The sequence below is a fragment of the Megascapheus bottae genome, chromosome 8 (genome assembly GCF_031878675.1).
Source record: "Megascapheus bottae isolate mThoBot1 chromosome 8, mThoBot2.hap1, whole genome shotgun sequence".
Taxonomy (NCBI): Eukaryota; Metazoa; Chordata; class Mammalia; order Rodentia; family Geomyidae; genus Megascapheus; species Megascapheus bottae.
In genome coordinates, this window is record NC_143516.1 from 34434715 (window position 1) to 34443090 (window position 8376).

Consider the following 8376-nt stretch of genomic DNA (forward strand, 5'->3'; position numbering starts at 1 on the left):
CAAATGCAATGATAAGAAAAATTTGAGATGAATGAAAAGAGGGTATTTTTATATAGAAATATTTGTATTCAGACACTTACACTACTTCTTGGTCTAACTATTATGAAAGGAGATTAACACTTAATGTTTTCATAGCAAGCAAGCAGTACTTACTTCCTTTTGAACCTATGGAATGAAATCAGGGTATCATATATATCAGCCAAATATTCTACTGCCAGAATAAGTATTTAAATTCATACAAGGGCAAGGAGTGGGGTGGGCATGTCTTCTGGTTGTTATATTGTTGAATACTGAAAATGAAAGTTAGTCATGATTATTATTTATGAGAGTAGATTTTTAGATTGTAACTTCCAAAGCTGCTTGTTTGACTTTCTGAGGTATTAGCTAGAATAGGGTAACCAAGGGTAAGTAGCTTTGCATTTTGCTGTAGGGAAATGTACATCAAGTGAAAATGGCTAGGATATAAATGAGTGGATCAACATTTATCACCTACAAGAGTAAAGGACAACATGAGTTATTTTCAAGGTAATATTTTCCTTGAACAAAAGTACAGCAATTTTATTTGATGAATCTGTGTAAACTCATATATGAAAGCACTTTAGGATAGGTTACATAAGCATGTTCAATTTAGGAGGACATTTATCTGTTTTTTGTTGTTATTATTGGTGGTGGTAGTGATTGCTGTGGGACTTAAACTCTGGGCCTGGGCACTGTCCCTGAGCTCTTCAGGTCAAGGGTAGCACTCTAACACTTTGACCACAGCAACATATGGGTTTTCTGGTAGTTAATTAGACATAAGAATCTGAAGGACTTTTGTGCCTAGATTGGCTTTGAACTGCAATCCTCAGATCTCAGCCTCCTGAGTAGCTAGGGTTACAGGTGTGAGCTACCAGCACCCAATAATGAATACATTTATCTTTTAACTGTATAGTTTAAGAAGCAATTATGGGAGAAGCATGTTCAGGCATTCTTTTGTCTTTCTTTCTTTCATTTGTGTGTGTGTGTGTGTGTGTGTGTGTGTGTGTGTGTGTGTTCCATGGGGCTTGAACTATGGGCTTGGGTGCTGAACCTGAGCTCTTCAGCTCAAGGTTACCGCCCCACTTCTGAATCCATAGCCTTACTTCCCATATTCTAGTCATTAATTGGAGATAAGACTCTAATTTACTTTAGTGCCCACTTTCTTTAGTATCTAGGCAGGCTTTGAACAATGATACTCAGATCTCAGTCTCCTGAGGTAGGATTACAGGCGTTAGCCACCACACCTTGCCTATATTTGGATATTCTTATGTTAAGGTCATTCAGGACATCGGACATAGAAAGATGGATAATTTTCAGGCTTGCTCAGCCTTTCTCATAAAGATAGTAGGCAAGGACATCTCTATGCCTGCTTGGCATTTGTTAGAAAGATGGCAACTGGATTGTCTCAACAAATATTTACAAGATTATTTTTAAATTCTTAGACTCCTAGATTGGTAGTGATCACATATAAGATATGGTCAGATTACGTAAAGACCAGGTACTCCATTTTTCATGATATTCCTTTTGAATTGTCTCTGTGGGATGGCTTTGAGTTATAATGCTAGACATGTAGTGAAGCTAGAGTATAATATAGTAGTCATTAATACACTTCATGAAATTTTTCTATGGAGTCTTTCTTTTCGATATATAATTAGATTACATTTTATGATACCTTTGCATTTATTTAGGACTTGATTAATCTAGCGTGAGTGTAGGATATAATTTGTGAGAAAAATTTAAGAGAGGTAGTTTGTAAGCTACTACTCTCCCTTCTTTAGGGAGACTTTTCTAGCTTGTATGTATAGGACAACAACCCCAACTGATCTGGTATAATTTGTAGTAAAAGAGTACAGCTCTTTCTGTATCACTCACCTGTCCTGATATAACAGTTCTAAATTTTGTATTTCTTTGAAATCCTTCTACCAGAAGTTTTTTCCTGTACTCTCTGAACTTTTTTATTTTGGTTGTGGGATTTGAACTCCAGGTTTGGGTGCTGTCCTTGAGCTCTTCAGTTAAGGCTACTGCCTCACATTGCCACATTGTCACTTCTGGTTTTCTGGTGGTTAATTGAACATAATAGTCTCTCAGAGTTTACTGTCCTGGCTGGTTTGAATCATGATCCTCAGATTACAGGCATAAGCCAACTTGAACTTAGATTTTTACACATGCTTCATAAGTGCGCTTCTACTGATCTTCATCTCAGACCCCAGTCTTGACTATGTCAATATTTGTTTCATCCTTATTACAAATACAACTACTTACGCAAATTTTTTTATACTCACAGGGCTTGGCCACCCATGCCCATAATGTCATTATTCATGAGACAGAGGGAGGAAAATCATGTGCTAGAGGCCAGTCCAAGCAACAAAAATGAGATCCTGCCTGAAAAAAATAAATATATGCTATATTTATCATACATACTATAGTTGATACTTTAGACACAGTTTGAACCTCTTGGATATTTTTTTCAGAATAATTAGCTGACATTGCACATCTCAGCCCTCAGTGTATGGTTTCCTGTCTCAAGTGGGTTTGAATAAGAAGATCTGAGACAATTGCAAACATTTTCCATCTAACTTTAAGTAAGAAAATTAGTTTTACCTACCATCAGTTTTATAATACTGGGTTTAGAAGAGGCCTAGAATAGGATATCTTTGTTTTAACTCAAAACAAAAGCAAACCATGTAACATTTTTATTTATTTCAATAATTAATGGGCTTTAAATATAAAGGTATATGGATTCATTAGGTTACTTTTGTTGCAAAATTCTTTTTCATTCCTTGAAACTGATATTTACATTTGGTCCTTTATATGCAATATAATTCCCATATTCTTACTATGTAAATTAGTATAATGCAATTTTGTTGTTTCTCTCATCTAGGAACAGAGATGACAAATTCAAGTTGAGTTGGGAAATTATTTAATTAGTGAGAGAAAATGTGTGCAAACGCAAATAAAATGTTTTTTGGTACAAATCAAATTTAGACAGAAATAATATAATTTGTATATATGAATGAATTTCCTGTAAATAATAGCAATGCGAATTCTAAGCCACATCTTCAGATTTGGTATGAGACTATCTCATACCAACAATATGGTATATAAGTCAACATTAGTTTCCAACTGTACTCTAATGGTAGTTGTTGACAATGAAGTTACATGTGTAAAATTACAAAATGGCTACTTGGAAAAATATTCTACAGGCATATACATTGTTTCTTATTAAAGTTGAATTAGATATTTAAAAATCTAATGTTTATGTGCTTAACAATATATGCTATTTTTATGCTAAGTGCATTATTTTTTCACCTGTCCCTGCTATCTTGCCTGTTGACAGGGCAACCTCTGCTTGATCCTCTGTTGATAGCCCTTCTTCAGCTGAATACAGAGTTGATCCATTGGTCCGAGTTATTGAGCATCACACACAGTGCTGCAAATGGTAGAATTTTGCAATAAAAGTAATATATAAATCTGTAAACACTGTGATCACTAACAGGTAAAGAGAGTGCCAATATACCAAATGCACATAAATATCTGCAAGAAATGGAGAAGAGAATAAAGAAGACAGTAGACCTGTGCTTTCTTTTATTTACTTATTAAACATGTAGTTTCTAGTCTCCATAACAAAATGCAAAGTTATTATAAGAAACTTTTGATTTCATGATTTATTTTGTTAAATTGATGAAGGCCTTTCATATTTTTTTTCACCAAACAAGGACTTTTTCCCATGTGACATTAGAACACCATCACAATTAGCATGTGAGTATTGATTGCTTCCTTCCAACTCATTCAATTTCAGAAGATTCCCCAATAAAGTTCTTAATAACAAAATGCGTTCTAATTGGAAGCATGCATTCCATTAAAATATCTTTTTGAAAGTATTCTTTAATGAAAATAATTTTTTCAGAGTTGGAGATATAGTTCAGCGATAGAATATGTACCAAGTATGTGCAAGGTCCTGTGTTTGATCTTCAGCACTCAAAAGTTGCCTAGAGTCACGTTCATCTCTGATCTTCAGGGTTTCAGCCCCATCACATGAGTTTCCAGCATCTGCACAAAAATGGAATTTTCAAGAGTTTTCAGAATCTAGTATTGAATGGCAGTTTGCTAGATATTCAATTAATTTCTGATTTGGGAAAAACTAGCTTGCTTGGTCCCTCTTCCCTTCGAATTGGTCTTTGCCTGAGTTTTAAGTTTGAAGATAGGTGATTTAAAGAATTGATGGTCAGCTGGGCACATGTCTCTCACCTATAATCCTAGCTACACAGGAGGCTGAGATCTGAGGATCTTGGTTCAAATCTATCCTATGCACTCAAGTCCATGAGACCCTTATTTCCAATTAACCACTAGAAAATGGAAGTGGGGCTGTGGCTCAAAGCAATAGCCTTGTGGTAGGGCAGTAGCCTTGAGCTGAAGCTCTCAGGGACAACACCCAGTACCAGGGTAAGGTGGTGGCTTTGACCTGAAGAGCTCAGGAACAGAGCCCAGGCCTAGAGTTCAAGCTCCATGACCCCCGCCCTCCAAAAAAGAACTGATGGTCATTAGAATTGTCCTAGAAAAATTAGAATTTCAGACATTAAAAACTGCATGTGAGGACTGCATTGTTACACCCCTTTATCAGCCCCTCCCTCCGTTTTCTTTTTTTCCAGTCCTGGAGCATGAACTCACCATGGTCCTTGGGCTTACTCAAGGCTAGCTGTATCACTTGAGCTACATCATCACGTCTAGCTTTTTCTATGTATGGGGTACTAAGAATCGAACCCAGGTCTTCTTGTATGCTAGACAAACACTCTTACCATTAGGCAAAACTCCCAGCCCCCAGCTCTTTGTTTTTAAGACAATGTCTCCTTTGTGTCCCACTCTGGTACATAGCGTAGGCTTGCCTTGAACTTGTGGATCTCATCTCAGATTTCCAAATGCTGTAATAACAAGTAGTTGTTAACACTGCTAACATTTATAACTCTAACCTTAAAATTGAGTTTTAAAGCACATCTCTGGCCAGGAAAGCATAGAACAGTGCCACTGGTCACACCACATGTACTTGTACTTGAATGAAGCCAGAACAACCTATCCAATAGCTCAATTCAATGATAATGACTTTCATACTTCAATTACTGCCATGCTACTAGTGGTTACTAGAGGGCAGCAAAAGCTATGAACAGTTCAGGAATACATAAGCCTGAATATCCCGCATTGCTGTGTCATGACCTGGAAACTTTCTCTTTGGGGGAAGAAAGACAAGTTTGGTTCAAGGAGGCCTCAGTAGAGATTCTACTCAGTAATGTGTAAGTCCAAGAAAACAAACAGGCATGCCATTAAGGTTTAAGTGTGTTACATGCACTTTCCTCAGAATTTTGGGGGGATTGAAAGATTAGGAAGAATCACCAACTTTAAACCAAAAGGACTGGGTAATTAGGAGTCTAAGTGAAGAAGAGGGCAGAGTTAATGCTGCGTGGAAGTTGAAAGCATGTGTGTTATCAAATCAGGGTATCTTTTCATGAACTTCGGATGTCAGATGGGAGTGATAGTATGACTGATACATGAGCTCCCCCTTTATTAAACGAGGCCAATTGCAAGGGTAACAAATGAAATTCCAAAGGGTAGGGAACAGGGAGACATGACAAGGAAGTTACGGGGGCAGGAGGCACTTTTTAGTAAAATGGGCTCTTAACTTTTTTTTCTTTTTGCCAATTTTGGGCTTGAGCTTAGGGCCTGAGCACTGTCCTTGGACTTTCTCAAGGCTAGTGATCTTCCACTTGAGCATCAGTTGCACTCCTGGCTTTTTCCTATGTATGTGATACTAAGGAATCAAAGCCAGGTCTTCGTGCGTGCTAGGCAAGCACTCTACCAATAAGCTAAATGCCAGGCCCATCTCTTAACTTTTGGTAGTAGTAAAGTACCTTGTTAGGAGACCTAGGAGCTGGATTCCAAGCTTATTAAAATTTTATTTATTTTTTTGCTGAACAGTTATAGGACCATAAGGAAATCATTTACATTGATTGGAATTTTGGATACTCATGGAAACATTGGGCATTCGATACTGGATGAAATACAAGATATTTGTAATTCAAGGACTGGGATGACGGTTGCCTAACCCTCAAGTTCACCAGTAACATTGTGTAGACAAATTGAGGCAAAAATCTGACATAATTCTTCTGTCGACTCTGCTCTTGTCTGCTTTGACCAGAATGACAGTGTTACAAACCTACCATTCCTCTGTGAGTAAAGAACAGAATCCAACATTCTTAATAGTTCATACTGAATGTTTTTATAAAAGAAAGAACAAGGTTTCCTACGATTCTTTGATTCTATTTTAAATAGACTGACATGAGTCTTTGTAAAATCTTTAAAGAATCTGTAGAATAATGCATTAAAATTCCCTAGTACATTTGAGTTGCTAACACTTTGGGTCATAGAGTTAGGAAGATAACAGGGATAGTTCAGATTTCTAAATTCAGAGCTTATACTTCTGCATTCCAAAGTAATAGATAAGAGCTTCCATGTCAAAATGCCCATCCTTTCTTTTTCTCTCTCCAACAATCAGTACATAATTCAAAATAACTTTGGTTTTCAGAGGTTTTTTAAATTATGTGTAATGTTATCTCAAATTGGAAGTTACTGCAATGTGATTTGTATACTTTTATAGAAAACTGTAGTTAATGCATAAATCTAAGAAGGTTATTTGGAATTACCAGTATACAATTTTGGTTTTTGTTTTATGATAACCTATTTTCTTGTGAATATTTTTGTAACATATAAATATTTTGAATTACTATGCAATTATTAAATTGCAGAAACAAAAATCAGAATGTCCTTTTAAATGCAATCTAATACAGAAATTACACAAGGTTTAGAATGATGCATTGTCAAATTGATTTTTAAAGCTGCAAGACACCACAGACTTTGTCTGATACAAGTGATCCATGACTTCTTCCCTGCATAGAGACCTTTTAATTTTTTTCTGTTTGTGATTCAACTGTTTGAAATATTTTGCCGCCTCCCCCAAACACTTCTTCAATGATAATTAGGTTTTCCATTTATAATTGATTAGAAACACACACACACACACACACACACACACACACACACACACAAACTACTTATTTCTGCAAAATAGCTGCAGCAAAAGCACCACCCTGAAGTAGTGCATTTCAACAAAACTTCAAAAACTTCTACCTTTTTTGTTTCTTACTTATATTTTCTTTCTATTTTTGTTGTTTACTTTTTAATGCAGGTTTATTGTGAATACAAACCCCAACTATGTTACAGTTGTGGAAATTTGAAACATCTCTTGATCTCTCATTCCCAAATACACAGCTAACCCTGGGGAAACATATACACTGGTTTAGAATGTTTTCCCTTGGTTTCTTGATAATGCTGGGAAAACAAGTTGTATTGAGATGAATTTCATCCATCATTCATGTTCTGAATTGCTCTGCCTGGGGTAGTGAGGTTCTATGGCACTGTCTTCTGATACTCAGCTGTGGAAGCCAGCTGCACAGGTCAGTCAACCATGGAGACAGTGGATATCCTAAAGTATCCTGGTGTCCAGGCTTTGGTAGGATAAAGGCAGGAAATGCATTTTTACTTCTAGGATGGATTTATCAGAAGATAAGTCCATAGCAAATGTAGCAGCAGCTGTACTTTCCCACAATTCTTGTACTGATGCAAGTACAGTGATTTCATTAAAGTACTGGTCATACCCCCTTTTGTATAATGGTTTACTATAATTTATGGTAAGGAATGAAGTCCAGTTCATATTTTCACAAAAAGGTGATTCTAGACATTTGGGTTAATTGATTTCTTTCCTATTTTCTTCTTAGATTGTACTTAAAAAGAAGTTTGGGAACCATTCCAGCTTTTATATTCACAGATTTTTTCCATATATTTTTTATTGTAATTAATAGAAGGGTTACATGATATTTGCCAGGTAGAAGGTGCATTAATTCACATACATTGATACCCTTTCATATGTCTTGCTCCCCATTTCCCTCTCCCCACCTCCACCCTTCAACTTGTTTTCCCCCCTTCTCTATCCAATTTCAAATAATCAAATACAAATATATCAGGTATATCAGGTAACAGAGTGAGATACTGTAACAATATGAGATAACTTAGATATTTTCTTAAAAATAACTTTCAAAGTAAAGTTTTCTATAGTTTTTTTGAAACATTTGAGACTGAAAATCATTTTTTCCATCAGTGTAGCAAGTATGACTATCAACAAATTAAGTTTATTACTTGAACTTTATTATATACAAACTGGTAAAGTTAAAAACACTAATTTCTCATTCCATAGATGCATTGAATTTGTATATAGCCCATGGCAGGATTGCCATTTTCACGACGTTACTTCTT